Source organism: Hydra vulgaris, chromosome 11 (assembly GCF_038396675.1).
Source record: "Hydra vulgaris chromosome 11, alternate assembly HydraT2T_AEP".
Lineage (NCBI taxonomy): Eukaryota > Metazoa > Cnidaria > Hydrozoa > Anthoathecata > Hydridae > Hydra > Hydra vulgaris.
This window is the reverse complement of record NC_088930.1, coordinates 7635089-7658799: the sequence shown is the minus strand read 5'-3', so window position 1 is coordinate 7658799 and position 23711 is coordinate 7635089.

Below are 23711 nucleotides of genomic sequence, written 5' to 3'. Positions count from 1 at the left end.
GCTCTCATTGCATTGGATAAATAAATAAATAAATACATATATATATATATATATATATATATATATATATATATATATATATATATATATATATATATATATATATATTCGAGCTTTAATCGAACCTATATGAACGAGCATATGATGTTCAAGCTCTGCTTGTTTAATAAATGAGCCTAATTTTTTGTTCAAGCCCGGCTCGTTTACCATTCGAGCCGAACATGAACGAGCTCTTGTCGAGCCGATCAGCCGTTCACAAACACGAGCCAGGATTTACAGCCCTAATCGTGGCTATCTTTATACTAACAAGCCGTGTAAACGTGTAAAATGTGCGATTAACTGGGGGCCAGTTCTATTTAATGTTAAAAAAGCGAGAAGTTAAGAAGTTCACTTGAAGAATTTATTGATAAAAAATTTTTTTCAAAGAAATTGTTGCACGCTATATTGTATAAGATAGAAACGTATCAATTGTTTTTATAGTTAGTATAAAATTTTAAGAATGCCAAAGAAATGTTGTGTGATGAGTTGCAATGGCAACTACAATAAAGAAAATAAAAAAAAGGTGTTTCGGTTACCAACTGATAAAGAAGAACGTGCTCAATGAATTTCTATAATACCACAGGATAATATACTTGATAGTGACAATACTGTTGTATGTGAGCGTCATTTTTCACCGAAATATATAACAATAATTAAGCATGGTAAAATGAGACCTAGTGACCCACCTTCACTGTTTACTTATGTGAAAAAAAGTCTTTTTCCTACAAAATCTGGTCCATCTCGAACAAATAAAACTTTGTCTGAAGTGCGGAGTATAATCCAGGTGAACTCCATCTTTTCAATCAACAAAATAAAGTATTCAATTTTTAGCATCTTAAAAATAAGGTTAAAACTGGCAGTCTTGATTTTTTGAAAAGTTTTATTTGGTACTTAACCACCAATTCGTTATGCATACAGTCTACTGATTTTGAAAAAAATACGTCAATACCCAGAGTTTTGATAAAGATTAAGAATGATTTGATCTTTGAAGGATTTCATTGTGGTATAAAAAATACCATCCAAAGTTTATCAAAAAACAGAATAACCAAATTTAGATCATATTCACAACTTGAAGAATGTTGGAGATATCTTAATACTTTAAAGAAAAGCAACAAAGTCTATGTACTTCAGGAACATTTTGATGCAATGAGTCCTGTTATCATTGGAACAATAAAAGTATAATCCTGAAATGATTATTCGTGGTTTTGAGAATTATTCGTTATCAAGATCCCTAAATGACAAACTGAGACAAGACTACCAGCTTCCAAGTATTTCACTTCAAAAACTTACATCAAAAATTAATTCTTCTCCTAATGATTTTAAGTTCATCAGTTAGTTATTTAAATAACGAAAAACGTTTATGAAATTAAAAATGTATTTTATTTATAGATGAAGTCTACATAAAGCTTTCTCTTACATATTGCTCTGGGTCTTTATTAGGATAGGCGGTAAACAAACCTGACTTATTAGCATCAACCGTTCTAAGTTTTATTTTGGTTTGAATTTGTGGTGGTCCGAAATACTTATGTCGTATGTTGCAAGTATTTGAACTCAATGCTGTTCAAGTAACTGAAGTCAGTGCAAAACAACTGGCTAACTGAGAAAACTCAAACTCTAAAGTTCGAAGATGATGGTGAATTGAAATCAGCATTATGGCTGATTTAAAACATTTACATGAAACTGAAAAAAGAAGTTTAGTTAAACTTTCAAAACTTAATGCTGTATCAATAGCACCAAAACCCATTGAAAAACAAAAGGTATCTACTTGTTTCCGTATATTTTGTGACGAAACATGAGCTGCACTGAAGACATGCTCTAACATAAGTAAAACAGATGGTACCATACGATTTATTGAAATTATATTAGGGTTTTGGAAGATTGTTAATGCTAAAAGACCATATGCAGGCATACGTTATCGTGATGATAGAGCTGTTATATCTACAGAAAATAATGAAAGAATAACTTTTTTGAACAAAATTGCATGTACAGCGCAGAAAATGACCGGTATTCAAGGTCAACGTCAGTGTCAGCTCACAGTTGATACAGGGACAACACTTTGGCATACATGTTCAGGTATTATTGCCTTGTCAAGTACCTTTATAACTCTGGATTTTGATGCGTGGTACTTGGTAAATTTGCAACAGATCCTTTAGAGAAAATGTTTGGGAAGCTTCGACAAAGGTCAGATGGGACTTATTTTATAAACACTCAGCAAATTTTAGAAAAAGTTATAATATTTAAAACCAAATTAATTTTGCAAGTGGGTGTAAATATAGATGAAGTTGCAGGAAATGAAGCAGGCCATGATTTTGAAAAGTGCAAGTTTTTATTAGATGATGATTCATCAAGTGTTTTTCATTAATTACCTGATCTGGAAGAAAAGCTGGATGTAAATGTTAAAAAAGCCCTAATTTACATTTCTGGGTATGTTACAAAAATAGAAACAGGTGAAAGAACAAAATTTTATTATAAAAAATATGGCGACTACAATCCCTGTCAATGGACCATGTTTTGTTATGCCATGTTTCATCCACTTACTGATAAAGTATATCGAAAATGTTTATGTAATATATTTATGTCAATTTCTGATTTTTATGGTTTCAGAATGAAAAAAAAATCTGGAGTAATTTTATGTAATATTTTGTTTAATAACCATAGTATTTTGTATAATCCCAGAATCATCAAAAGAATCAAAGCAAAAACTTATAAATTTATAATATTATTTTGTATCACAATTATCTAATCTAGTTTCGCAAATAAAACATTTAATTCACAGATTTAACTTATTTATTGCTAAGTTAGGATTAATAAACTTGTTTTTTACTTGAGTAATGTTAAACCTGTGTTTTCTCATTCAAAAGAATTTATTACAAACGTTTATTTAATTGTGATACATAAATCAGCTGCAGTATTCAAATAGCTGTAATATTCAATGGCCCCCAATTTATCGGACATTTTGTACGTATACACGGCCTGTTAGTGTTAAAGGGTTAGTTTTCTTCTTTATAAAATTTAATACATTTATACTTGAGGTTCCATATTATTGTTTTGCAAAATTAATCTTTTCAATCACGGTTGTTAAGATATCAGGAAAATCCACTATTTACACACGCATGTTCAAAGTATTTTCAAAATGTTTTAAAATTTTATTTTTCAACTACAATGACTTTATATGACACTTGTTTTGCAGATTTATTCATTGAGACTGAACATTTTTACTATTGGCGTAGATTATTCTTTTTTATTTATTTATATATTTATTAAACACCCACTATACAAGTATACAGGGTAAATTAGAGTTTTATACATGATAATTATAAAAATCCTTGAATTATTATTATTTTTTTTATTTTTTTTCAAGATTTTCTAATAAACATAATCATCTAGATATATTTTATATTAGTAAGTAAAGGTAATCCGGTATCTAGATATATTTAATCTAGGTATATTTTAGGTATATATTATCCGGTAATCTATGTATATTTTATGTTAGTAAGTAAAGAAAGCTGTTTTTATATCTAAATAAATAAAATACCATTAAAAAGATCTTGATGAGTTAAACTTTCAGTTTCCGCCAAAGCAGTTCTGATGTGTCATTTTTTTTTAAAAATGATTTTTTAAACTGATTTTTCTGAATCGTAGATATTAAAAGTAATGGAAAAGACTTTTTTCTTCTTAAACTGGAATGTGTTGGTAACATGCAACAAAGATTTGAAAATAAACTACTTTTATTAAATTAAATATAATAAGACAAGATTAAGCTGTTTTAAAAAAATTATATAAAAAAAACATGCTCAATCGATACTGTCATCAAATTACTGTAAAACATTAAATTAGCGCATCGAGAACCGCATAGTCAAATTGAGTGCATCAAGAACCGCTTAATTTCGTTCAGTGTATAAAACAATTAAAATAGTTATGAAAAAAAGTAATGTATACAAGGTAAATGTCTATATAAATAACTAAGATATAAGATTTCATATGTATAAAATGTCCAAAGTAATATAATGTATAACTCAGTTTATAATGTATAACTCATTGAAAAAATAAACAAAATATAAATACTCAAGTAAATCTTTTTAAATATATATTTAAGATATAATAAATATGGAACTATAAGAGTTCATAAGTATATTATTAACAAAACAACAAAAACAAAATTCAAAAATATAATAAAAAGAAGCATGAGAAACAAAATACTTTACAAAAAATTGTAATGATTGAAGCCTGGGAACGAATGAAGATTTTTAAGTATCAATTATTATACCTTAAATGAAAGATCTATAAATAATCTTAGCATGTTACTTTCATTTGTTAGCATTTATACTCTATACTCGTATAAGGAATTAGGTTGTGTCGATTTTTCAGATAAAATTTTTTCTTCAAATTAAGAAAAAAGTGTAGTAAAAACCATAGTCATAAGAAATAGATAGTCTGGTTGCTCGGGCCGTATTATGTGATTTTTTTAATATTCAATAAAAACATTTGAAAACTGTCGAACGGCCAGGAGCAGAGTACACAAAGTGTGGAAACGGACAAAGAGTTCAATGGTGAAATTGATATTGAAACATTATTTTTTTCTTTGGAGAATGATTTTTTTTTTGCAGACGAAAATTTTAATAAAGATTTAGACGCCTTGGTAATGGAGTTGTCTAGTGACCTGTTGAAACCACATTTACTTGCACAATTTGCTCTAAGAAGTGCATATCTCAAAGAGGCCTTACAAGGCATACAAATTCAAAACATCAATGTATTCCTTTGGATTTAACATTACAAAATTCTTAACCACTTATTCTTCTAAGCGAATTTAAAAGTCTGCTTGATCAAAGCATTACAACCTTGATTGACGACCAATTCTATTCTGATTTGTATAGAAATGAGTTAAGTTAATCATGCAACGCTATTAGAAAATTCACAACAAACCCTATCTCTATTAGAGGCTGCAATAGCTAGTCTTAAAGATAATGGCGATGCAGACAAGTTTTATCCTCAATTTTACGAAGATATTAATTGTGATAGAGGAATTTTCATTAACAGTCTTACCAAAAAAACAACTAGACTTTTTGGCAATGAACTATGCAATCATGTTTTAGCATTTCTTACAAACTCATTTACAATAATTCTTTTGTAAATTTAAATGATTTATCATCAGTTGAACTTTCAGATAGAGATAAAGAAATTATCTTGTATCTAAGTGGTTATGTATTCACTAGATTTTATTGCAGAGTTCGCAGTTCGCGGGTATGGCAGCAAAAGTTAAGCACAGACTGCCTTTCACTTCTTCACGCTGGTAAAATAAAACATTTTTTAAGAATCCTGAAACATCCACTAAGTCTTACCAAAAATTTGTAAATGCTAAAAATCGAGGTGGTTTGTGGAAAGTGTCTCCTCCAGTTTTAAAAATCTTAACAAAATTTGAGCTTCTCTTTCGCCAACAAAGTAATGGTTTTTTAAAAAAAATTGATTCAGAACTGATCGTAACCAAAATTTTAAAAAGCAGTGTTGTTATGGCAAGCATTTCTGAACTTCGTAGTCTTTGCATAAATCAAGTATCCGAAGAACTGTCTTTAAATTTATTTTATCATTTGGTTACATTTTATGTTAGAGTGAAATCTTTTTATCCACAAACTTAAAGAGAATCAAACAAAGTCAAAATCAATCCGAATTGGATTCGAATAGATAGTTAAATGTAATATCACATTCAAAAACGGCTATTTTCATAGCCACAAATTTCACAAAAACATACTTGGCATAGTAACTCTGTTATTTATTTTTCATTAAAAATATTAATTTGAAAAAATGTTACAATTTCTTTGTGTTAAAAAGTCATAAGTAAGGCCCTTTAGACTTTTACTCCAAAGGGCCCTTATCGAAATGTAGTGCAAAATTAAAATATACTCACAATAGTTTTAAATTTATAATAAACAAATATTATCTGTTAACTTTCTGCTCTGACTGACTTGTAGAGAGAGAGAGTGTTGTTTCATTAAGATCAGAACTGGGCATTTTATTGTGTTACTACCACTAGGAAGATTGCCATCCAAGGTTAAGGAGCTCCTACCTTGGTCAGGTCACCCTACTATAAATTATATATATATATATATATATATATATATATATATATATATATATATATATATATATATATATACATATATATATATATATATATATATATATATATATATATATATATATATATATATATATATATATATATATATATATATATATATATATATATATATATATGTATATATATAATGTTGTCATACTCAAACTCATAAAAATTAAAACTTTAAATGAAATTATGGCTAAAAATATCAAAACCAGAAAACAAACATTCAAAAAATTTAGAACTTATTAAAAAATTTTATTAATATATGAAAAAAAATCCTCTCTTGTATTAGCTATTTGAGATTATATATATAGGACCGCTCTGAGCTCAATTGAGTCAAGATTAAATTATGACACCATACACCTAAGTAAATAGGTGTCAAATAAAGGTTTTTGTATAGGTTTCTTACTTTACAGATAATGTAAATATGCTAAGAGCAGACATTAAACCACTGATCTATTGCTTCTAATGCAAGCAATAAAACCATTACACATATAAAGACTCCCCCATGCATCCATTAAGAGGAAGGGACAGCAAATTTAGCAAGCTTTTTTCAATTGAATTGAATTACGCGCTAGGTCCCAAATACAATTTCACTGTTATTGGAGGTTCTTTAAAAAATCCTAATATTTAAATAATATCCTAAGAGGTTCTATAAAAAGCATCATAGGTGCTTGTTTACATTGTAACAAAAGTAAAACAAACAAGTCTGCAAAATAAACTTTTTTATTTATTAATTTAACAATAAATTTCTCAATTAACTGATCAATATTTTATGCCATTTAATGTTTTTAAAAAGTTTTGTGGCTATAAAAATAGCCGTTTTTAAGCAAATTCATTTATTTACAAGGAGACGTAAGAGAGTTTTTTTATTAAATCACTTGAAAAGTCAACTTTTTTATCAACAGACTTTTCAGAGTAAGTCAATTTTCTGTATGGTATACGTGTCATACTCTCCTCCATTGACATTTTGTTTGATTCATTAAGATTCAGACAGTTACCGGCAATTTGGTGAAATATATGTTGATTTCGAATTGTATTATCATTAAATCCAAAATCAAACAAGGAAGGATTATCTTTTCTTGTACCAATTGACAACGATCAGGATCCTTTAGAAAATTACTTCGGACAACGTCGTTGTCCGAAGTAATTTTCTAAAGGATCCTGACAAAACCTTTCAGTTAATACATAACTTACATTATTATTAATTAAAAAATTTGACAAGTTCAATAACAGAATTAACTATGATCTTTATACCTCCGTGGGTTTGCCGAGTAATAAACATATTACATCTATCACTTTTTGAAAAATTTCCGTATCTTGATTCAATAGAAAAAAGCCAATCAGAAAGGTATTTTCAAAAAATTTCTTTTAGCCATGTAAATCGAACATTATTAGTATAAGAAAATGGTTTTAAAAATGAGTTGCGTTTTATTATATAATCATTTGTATTACGAAAATTTAAGCAATCAAAAATATCATTAAAATATTTGCAAAATTGTACAGTTCCAGCGGTATCAGATGGTGCATAGATTTCTAATGCAGTACTACATGAATTACTTAAAACTTGTGCAACTAAACGAACATTCAAAGCTAAAAATGGAGTTATTTTGATGTGTTCAACAGTTAGCTTTGGACATGCATGCAATTGACATTTTAAATCTTCATAAAACAAATCAGTTATATCACCATAAAACATATTGACCCTGATTCCACATATAACAATTGCTTTTACCAGCTCCAGAATGAGAAAGGTTGTTCCTTACTGTTTTAATTAAATGAGGGACATCAGAAATAAAATATATAAACCTTTTATTGTCACCATCAGCAAATAAATTATCAGTGCGGTAAGTCTCATTAACATGACCATTACTAACTTCTTTCTCAGCAGATTAAAATGCATTTTTAAAAATATTCTTTTCAATGATGCTCCATCACAAGTAACTGCTACTACTTTTAAACCAACTGAGATTTCCAAAATTTTTCTCATTTAATCGTACTGCTTCATAAGCAGCTGGTAATTTTACAGCTAATCCCAAACAGTAACTTTTATATTTTGTATATATTAAATGATCATCTGGAATGAGGCAAAAATATACACGAATGGTAAAAGCAAGACTATCATCAACATATATTTCACATCAAGGACATAAATGGATTGTGTCATAAAGTTTAAATTCTGACACAACAGGACTCACACTCACTGTCAAGTCACAAATCTTTAGCTTGCTAAAATAATTTAGGAACTCTTCGTATGATTTATATATAGGTTTAAAAGTAATGATACTTTTTGAAATCATAGAAGCATCTCATTTAGCAACAATTGAAGATGCAGATTCCGTTTGTATAGGTATTGATAACATAAAACTTTTTTTTTGGTAGACACATAGTCGGTAATAATCCAGGTTTTAGTGACTTACTGTTATCGTTATGAAGTATCATTTCTGGACAATAATGGTTTTCACAAATAAAATCTTACTTTCTATTTGAGTCATTAAATTTATATCTTGAATACGATCTTTAAGAATAATGGCTATTAGATTTTTTCTCCAAGAAGTATTAAAACTATCGTTAGATGCAGGAATTTTAAATATTGAAACTCCCTTATGCCTTCTAGAAGTAATAAAACAACAAACAAGATAAATCGCAATGAGAAATAAGAAAGGCAAACATTTAAGAAGAAAGCTCATATGACTGTGTTACTTATTCATTTCAATTGCTTATTCGAGAAAGAATCATTGTCTTTTTTATTGCCACATATGAAGCAAGTTTAAAACTATGAGTTGCTATAAAAAAATATTTTCTTAATTTAGATGCTGCAAGTTCAATACTTGAATGTGATCAGTACTAAAGTTTGAATTAAGGTGTTAGTAGTTTTATGGAAAAATATTAATTTGAGTAGTTGTGGTTTAAAGTAAGTTATTATATAATGAGATTGAGAGGGACACAAAAAGGAGTTGTATGTGTTTTAGTTTAAATAGGGATCAAAAATAAAAAGATTTTATTTTTTTAGGATTATATACATCATGAAACTGTTAAAACAAAAATTGTGTAAAATAGCTGCTTGAAACAAGAATTATGTAAACAGCTGCTATTACACATTTAAAGATGATTGTTACCAGAATATAATCCAAGTTGACAGTAAAAATTAGCATTAGCAAATTAGCGTTAGCATAAAATACCAAATAAACTCAAGAGAAGCTGCTGAAATAGCCACAGCTGCTTTGATAGATGCAAAGCTATAAGTGAGAGAGATTTCCATCTTATTATGGTAATAATAAGGTCAAAAATAAATGAGAGTGATTGCCATCTTATTATAGTCATATTAAGGTCAAAAGGGTTCAGGAAAAGCTAGCAAAAGAATTAGACAATCAGTATGAATGATACCTAGAAAAAAAAAAGTTTGATGCCTTTCTTTGACGAGAGAGTAGTAGTAAGCAACCAAGGTTAATATTTGACCAGGGCCAGGGCCTAGTTTGATAAAATGTAGTCATGATTGGGTTTGTGTAGTAGTTTGTGATAAAATATAGTCGTGACCGGAATTTATGGCCGGGTTTGTGACCGGAGCTGCATAAACATTTATATATCCTAGAGTATATTTTTTTAATTCAAAATTTATGTTGTGTTGTGTATATGTATGCATATATAAACATCATTATGATCAACATGATCATCATAATCATCATTACCGACATCATCATCGTCACCATCATCATCATCAGGCTTTAGCCTTCCTCTTTCATGTTGTTTCTCTAATATTAACAATCTAGAGCATTTTCATTTCTGAACTAAAGCTCATTTAACAATATGTAACGCAATCTCTTCAAGTTTTCTTACTTCTACCACTGCTATTTTGTTCTGAAGCTGCCACCTCTTTACATGCTGATACCTAAACCACTTTAATATTTTCTAATAAACGTTGTTAGATATAACGTTTTTTTAATCTATTAGTTTTGTCTCTTTTCTTGTCTTGCTAGAATCACACCACGCATCCATCTAATCACCTTTTCTTTCGCGAAATATAACTATATAAATACTAAAGTTTATATAAATATGAAAGGATATTGTAAGCCAGCATCTAAATAAATAGCAAACATAAATGTTTATATCCATAATATGTTCCCATAAAGCTTTTATTCCTTCTAGAATAAAATTTTAAAAGCTTTTATTCATTCTCTTCAGTTTTAAGTAAAGCCTTATTCTACTTTACATTTTTTATCTTGAGCAGTTGCTTTATTAAACATTAATCTTTTTTTTTATCTTTTTTACAAGAACATCTCTCTAAAGAAAAAATGTCGTTTTATTATTCCAAGAAGCCAATGTAGGTTCTGTCTGATGTTAAGCTTTTTTATTCTCAGTTTACTAAATCTTGTATCTTATCTCAGATTTGAGGTTCTAGAGACTTTCGGTTAGTCTTCAATGACTAAAGTATTACTAGCATTTATTCTCTAATTCATGGGTCTGATCTTTTTAATTCTTCCCTGAATAATGGATAGTTAATTGCAACGAAATATTACTCTAATACTGTTAAATTTAATTGCCATACTCTTCATGCTGGTTAAACAAATTAATTCATCGTTAAACATCCAAATGATTTTGGCTCCAGATCTCTCTTAATTTGTGCTAAACTTTAAAAAATTGCTAATTAAATGGTTCCAATTTTTCAAAACTCTAGAGAACACTTTAACATTCCAACTATCCTACAATTAGTCTTCACTCTGTGCAATTAGTCTTCACTCTGTCATTAGTTTCTTTATATAAAAATTAGTTTCTTTATATAAAGGTTTTAAGATTATTAAATTATTTCTTTCTAACTGCAGTAATGAAGTTATTCTTAAAGCCTAACCTCTTCTTTATTTCAAGTAACTTTAAGGGTACCAAAAGGTTCTATTTTTGCTCCTGTATTGTTTCTTATATATATTATCAATCTTAATGAAATCTAAAGTGGCGCTATTTGCTAACAACTCAACTCTATGCTCTCATCTTGAAAAAAAACTTCATATAGAAGTGAATGAAAGAAATTTTCTTTTTTTGATTAAAGAAGAACATTACTCTGTTGTTAAAGAACCTTGTGGTGACTATCTTTATCATTTTTTTCCAGATATGACAAATAATTAAAAAAGCTGAAGTTATTGCAGATCATTTGATTGACTGGTTAAACAATAAAAATAAAAATCAACATCTCATTGTCATTGGATTAGATAGCAAAAATATCAGTACTGGTTGGACAGGTGGAGTCATGCAATAGGTAGGAAAAAAAATTAAATAAAAGATTAGTTTAGATTGTTTGTGCAAAGAAGACGGTTTGGTAAAAGTTTAAATCTAAATCCAATGACTTGCCTCTGCAACTTCCTCAGCTAATAATAAATAACAATATAGTAAACAGAGTTTCATCACTTAAAATTTTAGGAATAATATTTGATGAACATCTCAATTGGAAAAATCATATTGCGCTAGTTGAAAACAAAGTTTCTAAAACTATAGGCATTATGCATAAAACAAAACACCTTCTAAGTAAAAAATGTTTAATAGATTTATATTACTCTTTTATCCATAGCTACATAAGCTATTGTAATTATACTTGCGCAAGTACTTGCCGTTCAGCATTAAAAAATATATATATTAAGCAAAAACAAGCCAGTAGAATTATATATAATGTGCATAAATACGCCCACTCCAAACCGTTACTCCGGGAAATAAAAGCTCTTAATGTCTATGAGTTAAACGTGTTCCAAAACTTGTTATTCATGTTTAAATATCAAAGTGACGTGCTTCCAAAATTCTTTAATAACCGATTTCTAAAAATAAATCATAAATACTTAACGAGGTGCTCTATCCATAATTTTAATTTACCTAAGTCAACTTTTAAAACACCTGATTACTCAATTTCATATAGAGGGCCTCGTTTGTGTAACATAGTTCTTAATGAAAATATGAAAAGTATAACTTCAATAAATTGTTTTAAAAATATAGTTAAACATTATTTACTTGATTAACAGACACAAACATATTTTTGTATTTTTTAATGAAAAATATTTCTTACTCTATGTATTTATTTCATTTTTGCAATTTTCCGTATTCTTGTTGTAATTATGTCTTAACTTGTTTTATATAACGAGTATTTGTAAATTTATATAATGAGAACTTTGTAGAAAATATTTTACGCTTACTATAGGGGCTTGATGACAAGACTTCTGTCTTCTACTTGCTCCTGTCGTTATCAATTTTTTTTTTTTTTTAATTTAAATTTTATTGATAAAAATTGTACAACAAGATCGTAAAATGTTTATAAATGACGAAATAAATGTTTCTAAAAAAGTTTCAAAAAAACTTTTTGTTAAAATTTTTTGTTTTGAGCGGCCGTGGCGCAATGATTAGCGCGCTTGTCTCAGAATCTAGAGATCCATAGTTCAACGCCACCTCTGAGCAAGCTATATAACATCGGTAAGAAAGGAGGCGTAAACTTTCTTTTAAATGCTCATCCGTGGTACTCTGTGAAAAGACCGAAAGGACTTCTTAGAGCACCTAAAAAAAATTAAAATTAAAAAGAACAAAATGATTCCTATATTTTTTTTGTATAGTAAAGTTAATTCCTTTTTTTTTATCAAGGAACGAATTTTAGTTTTGCAGGATTGTTGCTCGTTAATTTTTTTGGGGCTCATTTTTGCAGTTTAATATGATTCAAATTTCGTAGTTTTTTCGTGTTGTTTCTATCATTTTTTTTTTTACTTTTCTCGTTAAAGAAAACGTTTGTTTCCACGTTGATTTAAGTTGTTTGGAACCCGAACGCAATTTGATGAATAGTTTGTGTTTATCAATTAATTTTTATGTCGTTGTTGAATCATTTCTTATTTTTGTCGCTATTTTGTACTTTATCTTCAAGTTTACATTTTGAAATATTATTATTATTATTAAATATTATTCTTATTTGAAATCGTTAGCTTAAGTTTTCAAGACATTCGTTGATATTCATTTGATTAAATGATTTTTCTCAATTGATTTGCTTAAGTTTCCAAATTTATTTTTGCGAGATTTTCTTTTTAAAACAAAAATTTAGTTATTGTATATAACGCATATTGTAACATATTACGATATTTTTTTGAAATCTTGTTATAAGGGCTCTATGAAAAGATTGCAATAACGTACTGTCATCCTCATCTTCTTTGAGCCCCTATCTGTTTTACTTATTTTATTTATTGAAATTTTATATTACGAAGTTGTAAAATCTTATATTATATTAAAACAGAGAAAGAAAGAAAGAAAAAAAAAAAAAGAAAGTTATTATTTAATTATTTTTTGCAAATTTGTTGTTTTGAATTTTTTTTCTAAAAAGAACTGCCTCGTTAAAATAATGCGCTGATAATCTTTGTTTGGTTGTCTAAGAGGTGTTATAGTTATACTTAGTAAATTCTGTCTGAAACTTTGTTCTGTGGACTATTTTGTTCTATTCTGTAGAATTCAGTTCTGTGGACTATAGTATTCTGTTCTGTGGAGTTCTGTTCTGTAGAATATTATGAATTATATTCTAAAGTTATGATTATGATTAAACTAACTAAAGTTTATTTATTTATTGAAGGGAACTTATTAAAATTTATTTTAACATTAAAAAAATTATTTTTTGTTTAAATTTAAAATAATTTTAACTTTAGAAAATACTTACACTACAGAAAAAATGATGATTCTTAGAAAATAGTCTCTTTTTGCTTATGGATATTCACGTTGTCAGAAAACGTGAAGTTTAATTCTTTCAAGTCGGTCGCACAAACACAAAACTTTATTTTAGAATTTCCACCAAGTAAAACATGTGTAGTTATAAAATAAATACACATATATTATAAAGAATATTTAAAACGCCGGGAGAGACATTTTAAATATTCTTTCTAATAAATTCACGTCTTTGTTGTTTTTTTGGGAAACTCACCATGTGAGAATTCATTATTTGCTTACCTGGCGTATATTCAGGGCGTGGCACCCTTGACGTTCTCCAAGTTAGCTAATAACAAACGAAATTTAATTTCAAAGATTGTAATTTTGATGCTTTTATTGATGAATTGAAAATGCAAATTTAAGTTAAAGCTCTTAGGGGTCGTCCATAAATTACGAGTGGTTAGTGGTTGTGTGAAGACACGTACGAAAATTTGTTACTAAAGAGTTGAGATGTGGTGATGAGGAGGGAAAGAGGTGTCAAAAATGGTTGAAAATTGCGTGATGTAATTTATGGACGACTCCTTACAAAGCAAGTGATGCAATAATTTTTTTTTATTAATTGACTATTATGCATTATCTATCAAAGCTTTTTCTGTTCAAGAAAGTATAATAGACAAGCTGGAGCGAGAAAAGAGCCGAAAATCTGTTATAGATTGTATCACAATAAAATTGTGGTACAGTCTTATTATAATTATTTTCGGCAAGTCAAAATGACACCTTCACATTGAAAAAGGAAAGTTTTGAAATGTAGTTTGTAACCTTTGAAAGCTGCAATCAACATGTAATACTCTCTTAAAAATTGACTATATAAGTTTTTAACAACTCTTTGGACTATCAGGAAGTAATCATAACAAAAATCGTGATATGTAAAGTAATCATTTTTTAAATAGCTCGATACTTGGTATAAATATTAAAGCTTTAGACAATCCTTACTTTTTGTTTGGACCTCATCTTTTGGTTCCCCATTTAACTGTAAGTTTGTTACGCTCTGAAGGAGCCATAAGTTTGTTACGTTCTTACAGGACTTGCGAAAATTTTGCATCTTGATCTACCGTATTTCTAATGCTTTTACGAAATTTACACATACGAAAATTCACCTTTAGTAACGAGTTATACGAAAATAAAAAACTTAAATTCCGTAATAAAGACTTGCAAAAATAAACTTGCAAAACGAGTTTTTTGAAAGAATATTTTTGAAATAACTCGTTTTCGAAAGAAGATTTTCGAAAAGTGCACGTGCACTTACGGAAAAGATTCGAAAACATTAATTAACCTGTTTTAGGGTAACTTAATGTTTTTTCGCCCATCACTTAATCTCGTCCACTATCTTTGATTGCTTATAAGTTTGTAAACACACAACTATATCAACAAAAAGACACTCATTTAGAGAACCAGTCTTAATCACAATTAAAACAACCTTGACCTCAAATAAATAGTAGTTAAAGAGATAACTATCAATAAAGTTTTGTTAGTTTTTGGTAAATTTTTTGCTACCCAATTTTCCAATTTCAAACTAGCTTTTCAAACTCAACCGAGTAAATATGTTGTTGTGAACTTTAAGTTTTAGTATGATAGTTTATTCTGTTAGCATAAGAAAATTTTTTTTTTTTTGATATGGTAAATTATACTTAAAATTGCTTTTTACCCAACTTACCCAAAATAACTCAATTTCCCCCACAGAATAAATATTCTCTCCCGATGCATCCAACCTCGCTCGGGTGGACAAGAATAGATTGAGTTTGTTTTTTAAACTTGGAATGATCCACGAACTGTTTTTACTTAGTAACTTTCAGGTCTTGGACATTACCGCTAAACGTTAACCTCGCCTAGGATTAGGGTTCGGTAACAAATATTAACATATGGCTTTAAACATATGCTAATAATTTTAGCTTTTGTAAATTTTGAATATTTTGTTAAATCAACATGAAATTTTGCACTCTAATATTTTTTATATTGGTCTTGTATTGTAAACTAACATGGTTAAAATAAGAGGTGAGGATGTAACGGGTGATGCGGAAGTTATCGGACAAATCCTAATTTCATTATTTGAGCATAATAATTAGTTTTTGTGGTTTTATGCGTAGGCATAAACGTTTTATAAAATATAAACTTTATTATTTGGAACACAATTATTTAAAATGAAGTTAAATGCAGCTGAACGAGAATCTTTTCGAAAGCGACTGAAAATGTTTTTTGGAAATAAACCTAATATAAAAAAAAAAAAAAATCGTAAATCTTTTTGAAAAGGAAGGATTTGCTCGAAGTACAATATGTGATAACCTAAAAAGACTTGAAACTGTTCAATCGTTTTCTGAAAGAAAGCACCCTGGTCGTCCGACATTCTGGACTAGAGAAAAGAAAGCCGTTTTTAACGAGACTTGTCAACAATCGAAAAGGGGTCAGTCAGAGAAAAATAGGTATTAAACTCGGTGTAAATCAATCGACAATTGGTCGTCAGTTAAAAAAAAAGAATATTAATTATAGAAAACGTGAAATGACTCCAAAATACAGTATAGAAAAACGAATAAAGGCAAAGAAAAGAAGCAGGTAACTAGTTAACCAACTCTATAACACAAAATCGCTTCTAGCCATCGATGACGAAAAATACTTTTGTTTTGTAGGGAACAACATGCCTGGAAATTCTGGATACTACACAAACAACAAAAAGACATGCCCAGAAAGTGTTCGTTTTATAGGAAAAGAGAAATTTCCAAAAAAACTATTAATGTGGATAGCCATATCTGACCGTGGTATGTCCGAGCCATTGCTTCGCACTTCCAAGGCTGTAGCGATCAATTCATCAATATATATTAATGAATAATTAGAAAAACGACTTCTTCCATTTATTCACAAGTATCATGGAGACTTTAACTATTTATTTTGGCCAGATTTAGCAAGTTCTCATTATTCTAAAGATTCTCTAAATTGGATGGACCAATATGTCTACTACGTTGATAAAGAATCCAATCCCCCATATATGCCTCAAGCACGACCAATTGAAAATTTTGGGGGACATTTGGCACAGAAGGTTTACGAGGGAGATTAGCATGCTTCAACAGAGCAAGTTTTGATTGATCGCATTAAACTAAAACTACAAAAAATTGATTTAAACTTTTTACAGTCGCATATGAAAGGCGTCGAGCAAAATTGAGATCAATTGCAGATGGTGGTGTTTTTTCATATAAAAAATAATATATTTTTATTAAAAGATAAATGGTTTATTTTAAAAAAATATAATAGTAGTTTGTTTTTTTATTTATAAATAAGTTATTGACGTTTTTATTTTGTCCGATAACTTCCGCATCACCCGTTAGATCCTCACTTCGATTACACAGGGAGTCTGTTGGAAAGACTGGTTCTACAACAGAGGTTTCAAAAAGTTATAAGACAACATCAACTAAGTATAACAGTGTAAGTATTTTCTGCAACTCATCTTCATGATGGTGCAGCTTCTTCGACTTCTGATAGTAGTGCACATCACATTTGTCAAATGAAACAGCTACCAAGTCAAAGTTAGGGGTTTAGAAATTATTAGGTTTTGGAAGTATATAGATTTTGGAAAGTTACAGTTTTTAAATAAATGCCGAGAATTTTGTCAGAAAGCATAAACTGAATTTCAAGAAGAGACTTCCAAGAAACCAGCGGTGGGCTTTGATTAAGCGCAGGCATGGGCGTAGATTTACTCAGTGACAACCTGAGATTACAGCCTCAGTTCGGCATTGTTGCTCTCTATATCAATCATAATATGTCATACTTTGAAGTTCTTGAATAAACTAGCATTCAAATAAATCAAAACACAATGAATTGGATTTGATCTTAGCACTGGGCAAGAAAACCCTTTGGAGACTAAAAATTAACTAACGAGATTTAATCTCGCCACCTGTATATATTGTTATACCCCCCACCTCTCAAAGAAGGCAATTTTCAAGTTATAATCATTTTTTTGAGTAATATTGTTGGTTAGTTGGGCATATAAGGTAATTTTAAGTTTTGAGCAATTTTGTTTTTTATTTAGAAATTAGTTGGTACTTTTTAAGGATTCACCCCTTCATTTTATTGATAAATTCGCATCAGAAATTAAATATATTAAAAACATAACGACATAATATTTTATAAACAGATTTTAAATGCCGAAGTTATGTTGCTTTTTGAATTGAAAAACTGGTTTATTTTTCATTTAATAATTTCTTCAGGATATTTATTTGCAATCTTGACAGATTACAATTGATCAATACTTATTGGCCCATCAACGTCATCATTTATGTGATCCCATATTTATGATTTAGTTGCATTAATTTTTCTTTAATTTTATTCATATTGTTTGCATTATTTAATACTTGTTTGTTAAATGACATTTTAGAAGTATATATCATAAATACTTTTACTTATTTGTAAAAATTTTTATTCGCATTGACTCATATGAATATTAATAAATAAACGGCACTTAGCAGTGGCGCCGTTGAGTTTTCAAAGCACAAATAATTCTAAGTAAACATAATACAATACTGTTGTATCACTCTTTCAATCATTGCCACATAAACCATGCAAATAGTTTGTAGCAAAAGTAAAAGCCTCATAAACCATGCAATAGTTTGTAACAAAAGTAACAGCCTCTTCATCAGAAACATTGTAAAAAAAACTTGATAAAAATAAGTGATTTTTATCTAAAAAATTCATTATTAGGGTGTGTCGATTTTTTTTTTTCGAAAATCAAAAAAGAGTAGTAAAAAAATAGTTTTTTTTTTTTTACTTTGAGAAAAAATAAAAACTTCAATGAGTGCAAGTTTTGTAAATTTTGATTTGAATATGTCACATTTTTGGTAATTTTAGACGTTAGTCATAATTTAGTCAAAGAAATAGGCTCACCTCTATTTTTTCCCAGCAACATCCCAACCTTGTTTGGTTCAGCCCTAACTTTTAAAACCTTACCACTAACATCATGGATTGTGAATATTGAAAAAAAAATTTTTACAAGTTTGATTTTACTGTTTTGTTTTTTTTATATATTTTTTATTTTTATTTTGCTGTTTATATAAACTAAAATTCCCACTCACAAAAATATAAAATAGAATTACAAATATATGAATAATAAACAGACATAGGCTCAAGGAAGATGGTAAAATACAAACCTAATCTTTTCATAAATTTATGACCTACAGGTTATTTATTGTAAAATATGGTCAATAAATATAAAAAATTAGCAATAAAAATAGTAAAAAAGGAAGATATAATATTTAAAAATGATCATAGAGAAAAAAAGAAGATTAAAAAGAAGTTTTAAATCTTTTCTTTTCAGAGGCCCGCGAAATAAATTTTATGAAAGGCTGGGTGGCTTAAATAAAGTATGAACACAGTATAGCCACGTTTTAATTACTCCTCCCTCTTTGCAATTGTACGCATTGATAATCAAAAAGTAAAAGCCTCGTAAACCTTTTTACTTTGGAATAAGATTGTTTTGTCAAATTTTGATATATTTCACACTTATCCCACTTTCAAATATAAACAGAAAAATTTTATTTTATCTATTGATGACGTAGTCAAGTACTTCAAATTGATACTTTGCAATCTTTGTTTAGAACTTTTATTTTATTGTAAAATACGCTTTATGAAACGTTTTAATTTTTGTTTTTATTTTTTATATAAATGATATAGATTCTATATATAGTAACGTCAGATTTATTTACACGAAATTTTATTTTATTTATATAGCATCGTCAGATTTATTTACACTGTTTATTGAAATTTTTTTAATTCATTTTTGTTTTGCTGTAAAATCTTGAAAGCTGTAAAAGGTTCTGATGATAAGATCATTATGATCTTCTTTCAGATGCCTTGTTTGTTTGTTTGTAAAATACGACAAATGTAAACGAGCAAAAAAAAAAAAAGCAAACCACTCACTTTTAAAAATGAATAAATAAAAGTAAAAAACAAGTTTTTAGCTAATTTGACATTGTTTTGAGTTTTTAGCTACTCCCACAGCAACTTTACAAGGATTGCTATATCTTTTTTGCTACTATTGGGCATTAAATGTATACTGACAAGCTGAGCACATATATGTGATTCTCTTCATTCATGTGGGTAAACATGGTTTGCAGCTTCAGTTACCAACTTCACGCATCTTCTGACTAACTGTTTATGAGAAGTCTGGTCAAGAACTTCCATAGGATAGTTTAAAAACTCTTTAATTGCAGCAGAGATAAGAGTGCAGGAAATTAGAGGCTCAGTTACATTTAAGTTCCATGTTATAGGGTCTGACAGCTGTTCATGCTGCAAAACATGGTTTGTAAAATTGCTTTATAATGTGCATACCATGCTGAAAACCTAATTGTTGGCATAACAATATCTAAAGCATCTAAGTCTGAGTTTTAAGTTGTTCTAGTTGATAAAAGACATATCTAGGTCACTCAATCCAACTTGATTTAACTTAAATATTAAACCAAATAGTTATATAAACACTAACTATAAAATTATTTTTAAATTTTTAAGGTTTTCACCAGTAACGCTATGATGAGATAACCAAATTCTGGAAAATCAAATTACAGTTGTTAGCCATCTACTGTGACAGAGTAGTACAATCTCCAGCATTGCTTACCTGATAGGCAGTACTCTAGTCTATTATTGCTTGACAAATTTGATAAGCTTAGTTTTGGTCAGAGCTTAGTTTCTTAATAATCTCCTGACTGAAATAAACTTAAGGTAGACTTAAATTTATCTTAACAATGTTTGTATTGATTTCAATCTCAGTCGCTATATCAAGCACTTTTTCAAATGGTCCACACCATTTATTGTAAAACAGGGTCGCACCATCTAAATTTCAATTAAATGTCTTCACCGTAATTCACCAGTGTCTAGATCACCAAAGATCACAAACAATCCAAGCTAATCTTTTATTTAGTTTTTTTTCTACCTACTGCATGACTCCACCTATCCAACCAGTACTGATATTTTTGCTATCTAATCCAATTGCCATGAGATGTTTATTTTTATTTTTATTGTTTAACCAGTCAACCAAGTGATCTGCAATAACTTCAGCTTTATTTAATATTTGTCATATCTTGAAAAAAATGAAATGATAACCACCACCAGGATCTTTAACAACAGAGTAATGTTCTTCTTTAATCAAAAAAAAAAAATTCTTTTATTCACTTTTATAAACAATTTTGTGGTATCTGTTCTCTAGGAAGTGACCGGGGTCCCGCCCCGTTTCCGGCTAAAAATAAAACTTTTTTCAAACCCGGCCTCGGCTTCGGCAAAAATCTAAGAATTAGCAGGGTTTGATTGACGGGACGAGAAAAAAATTTATAATACTTTATATTATAATTAATTAATATATATTGACATAATAATACTTAATTATATATTATAATTTCATGTTTACATTTATTATAAATTCTTATTAAATTCTGGCCTTAATTTATATATTTTTAAACTCTAATTTACTACCAAAAAGATTACAAGCAACCGCTATTAAGTTATATGTTACTTCAAAAAGAGAAGGAAACGGTTAACTGAAGACTTAAAAGTTAAAGAGTGTATAAAAAAAGAAAACATGAAGATGGGTAAGAGTTATACGGTTGTTTTGATGTGCAAGGAAAAAACTGAATTAATAAAAGTATTTATTGCATGAAGGGGCAGATACAGTAAAAGGGTTTAACTTGTTGAATGAGAAGCCAAGCAAAAATGAGTTTTGGCTTATCTTAATAAAGATGATAGATCGTTTGAGCATTGACTATGATAGTATTTTTAGAAAAATGAAAGAAATGCAACCTTACAACAATGTGAGAGTGGGTCAAGCTTGGCAGATAAAGCCAGTCTAATTACATTTACAATGTGGTTTTAGACTTTGTGTGAGAGTAAGAAGGTTGTTATTCATCAACATAAGAATGCCACCAATATTGTAATATTTTTTTGCAGTAAATGAATTAGTTTTGCTGTCTAACAAAAATTGTGCATTTTAAGTCCAGAATTTAAATCCATAATCCACTGCAAGTCATAGGCTGTTACAGAAGAGTAATCAGATTAAAAATTGGCTGCTTGTTCTAAGAAATTAAAAATTGAAATTAAATTAAAAAAGAATTAAATTAAAAAAAGAAACTAAATTAAAAATTGAAGATTTTTAATTTCTAAGAACAAGCAGCCAATTTTTTTCAAGATAAGAGCATAAAGTTGAGTTGAGTAGAAACTAATTTTTTTCGAGATAAGAGCATATAGTTAAGTTGTTAGCAAATAGAGCCACTTAAGATTTCATGAAGATTGTTATTGTAGCTAAGAAACAATACAGGAGTAAAAATAGAATCTTTTGATACTCTAAAAGCTACTTGAAATAAAGAAGAGGGTAGGCCTTTAAGAATAACTTCACTACTGGAGTTAGAAAGAAATAATTTAATAATCTTAAAACCTTTATATAAAGAAACTAATTTTTATATAAAGGAACTAATGACAGAGTGAAGACTAATTGTAGGATAGTTGGAATGTTAAAGTGTTTTCTAGAGTTTTGAAAAAATGGAACCACTTAATTAGCACTTTTTAAAAGTTTAGCAAAACTTGAAGAGAGTTCTGGAGAACACTTTTTTATGGCTATGATGGAAATTTTGCTTAAAAAATTTAAAGCACAAACTGCAGAAGTGTTTAATTGAGCATAAACTTTAACATTGGAAGCCAGTATCATTTGGATGTTTAACAATGGGCTAATCTGTTTAACCAGCATGACGAGTATGGCTATCAGGGCGCGACAAATTGAGAAACGCGCGAACGTTTGTTAAAAAAAAAGACAAAAAAACGAACATCATGTTTCCTTACTTTTACTTAAGCAAACGTTGGCGCTTGAAATTTTTAAAAACGAAGGCGAAAATTCAGCATTTTTTTTCCAAATAATTATGCGATTGATAGTTTTTTATTTATTATATAAAAAACACATTTATTGAGGGACGTAGCACTCATTGTAGGAGTGGTCCGGCGGATTTAATTATATTCATAACATATTAAAAAAACTGTTTTCAACAATGAACTGTAATAGCAAACGCACAAGTTAAAACAGAGAAAACAATGTTGACCAATGTTGTGAACCCTTAAAAAAGACATTAGATGTTTCCTTCAGGTCAAGTGTGTCTGTCCTTTCTTTGTGAACATTAAGTTTTAATAAATGATTCAGCCGTTTGTGAGACATTTTTGTCGTGAGATATATTTTAAGCTTTTACTTCATCATAACCCTCCTAAGAGCACTGAATGATCTTTCTGGTGTTGCATTTGTTGCTGACATTACTAAAACAAGTTGAAGTACTTTTTTCACTTCAGACATAAGACTTTGTTGACCCTGAGAGGGAGAGAGGTGAAGTAATCCTTGACATCAAAGATATATCATTTTTCAATGACTCATTTTTCTGTGAAAATGTAGTCCAAATGTGAAAAAGTTATGCCTCAAGTAGACCTTTGTTTAAATCATCACCACATAAGGAGAAAACACCATTTACATCATCTTCCAACCTCTCTTTCTTAATTGCTTTTATCAAGAGAGCTTTCAATAGCTGATATTTTTTATATCCTTATTGATCAAAGCGTTCTTGTATGGCAGCAATGACAACATCTATTACTTCAAAATAACTTTGCGTGTATAAGGATTTAGGATCTGCATGATAATCACCATCAGAGTTTAAAATATCAAGCCTCTTAGATATTTTCCTGATTCTAGGAACCTAAGGTTCATCAACATTTAATTTGGATGCCATAAGATTAACCTTACCCCACAGAAGATGAAAAGATGTATCATTTTGAAGAGATTTTAATGTAACAATAGTCATAGGAGCAATTTGATGTCCTTCCATATTAGACATGGACTTGAATTTCAAAG